The 1,856-nt window shown below is 48.1% G+C and overlaps 1 pseudogene; it reads left to right on the top strand.

Moving 5' to 3' along the window:
• Positions 1–200: 200 nt before the first annotated feature.
• LOC102874852 lies at positions 201–1,850 on the top strand (annotated as a pseudogene).
• The last annotated feature ends 6 nt before the right edge of the window (positions 1,851–1,856 follow it).

Below are 1,856 nucleotides of genomic sequence, written 5' to 3'. Positions count from 1 at the left end.
TCACCGCCTGTGGCTAGGCTCTTTAAAAAAAGAAGACCTGGGAGGTGGCGCCATTTTGTGGAGCGGCTGAACACTAACTGAAGGTCCTGGGGCCCACAACCGGTACTGCAGCATTTTCGATCTCCTTTGGTTGACTGGCTTTGTCTCCTCGGAAAAGAAAAGTTTAAACCTTTGAGACCAGTGTGGTAGATTTCAAGACAATGGGTTCAGAGAAACGAGTGAGCAGAACAGAGCGTAGTGGCTGGTATGGTTCCATCATAGACGGAGATGACCGTGATGACCGTGAATCCAGAAGCAGGCGTAGGGACTCTGATTACAAAAGATCTAGTGATGATCGAAGGAGTGATCGATATGATGACTACCGAGACTATGACAGTCCAGAGAGAGGGAGAGAAAGAAGAAACCGTGACCGGTTAGAAGATGGCTACCATTCAGATGGTGACTATGGTGAGCAGGACTATCGGCAAGACATCAGTGACGAGAGGGAGAGCAAGACCATCATGCTGCGTGGCCTTCCCATCACCATCACAGAGAGCGATATTCGAGAAATGATGGAGTCCTTTGAAGGCCCTCAGCCTGCAGACGTGAGGCTGATGAAGAGGAAAACAGGTGTAAGCCGTGGTTTCGCCTTCGTGGAGTTTTATCACTTGCAAGATGCTACCAGCTGGATGGAAGCCAACCAGAAAAAGTTGGTGATTCAAGGAAAGCACATTGCAATGCACTATAGCAATCCTAGACCTAAGTTTGAAGATTGGCTTTGTAACAAGTGCTGCCTTAACAATTTCAGGAAAAGGCTAAAATGCTTACGATGCGGAGCTGACAAGTTTGACTCTGAACAGGAAGTGCCCCCTGGAACCACAGAGTCAGTTCAGTCAGTGGATTACTACTGTGATACGATCATTCTTTGGAACATAGCTCCACACACTGTAGTGGATTCAATCATGACAGTGCTGTCTCCCTACGCATCTTTAGCTGTCAATAATATTCGCCTCATAAAAGACAAGCAGACCCAGCAGAACAGAGGCTTTGCATTTGTGCAGCTGTCTTCTGCAATGGATGCTTCCCAGCTGCTTCAGATACTACAAAGTCTGCATCCTCCTTTGAAAATTGATGGCAAAACTATTGGTGTTGATTTTGCAAAAAGAGCCAGAAAAGACTTGGTCCTCCGAGATGGTAACCGAGTCAGCGCCTTCTCTGTAGCTAGTACAGCCATTGCTGCTGCTCAGTGGTCTTCTACCCAGTCTCAGAGTGGTGAAGGAGATAGTGTTGACTACAGTTACCTGCAGCCAGGCCAAGATGGCTATGCCCAGTATTCTCAGTATTCACAGGACTACCAGCAGTTTTATCAGCAACAAGGGGGAGGATTGGAATCGGATGCATCATCTGCTTCAGGCACAGCAACAACGATCACCTCAGCGGCTGTTGTGTCCCGGAGTCCCCAGCTGTACAATCAAATCTCCAACCCACCTGGTTCTCCGACTGAGGAGACACAACCCAGCACTAGCACAAGTACACAAGCCCCAGCTGCTTCCCCCACTGGTGTTGTTCCTGGTACCAAATATGCAGTGCCTGATACATCCACTTACCAATATGATGAATCTTCAGGATATTATTATGATCCAACAACAGGGCTCTATTATGATCCCAACTCCCAGTACTGCTACAATTCATTAACCCAGCAGTACCTTTACTGGGATGGCGAGAAGGAGACCTATGTGCCGGCTGCAGAGGCTAGTTCCCACCAGCAGACAGGCTTGCCTCCTGCAAAAGAGGGGAAAGAGAAGAAGGAGAAACCTAAGAGTAAAACAGCCCAACAGATCGCCAAAGACATGGAACGCTGGGCTAAAAGCTTAAAC

The sequence above is a fragment of the Elephantulus edwardii genome, unplaced genomic scaffold (genome assembly GCF_000299155.1).
Source record: "Elephantulus edwardii isolate Elephantulus edwardi_28Jun2011 unplaced genomic scaffold, EleEdw1.0 scaffold00877, whole genome shotgun sequence".
Lineage (NCBI taxonomy): Eukaryota > Metazoa > Chordata > Mammalia > Macroscelidea > Macroscelididae > Elephantulus > Elephantulus edwardii.
The sequence above is the reverse complement of the archived record's forward strand: the minus strand, read 5'-3'. Positions and strand labels throughout refer to the sequence as shown.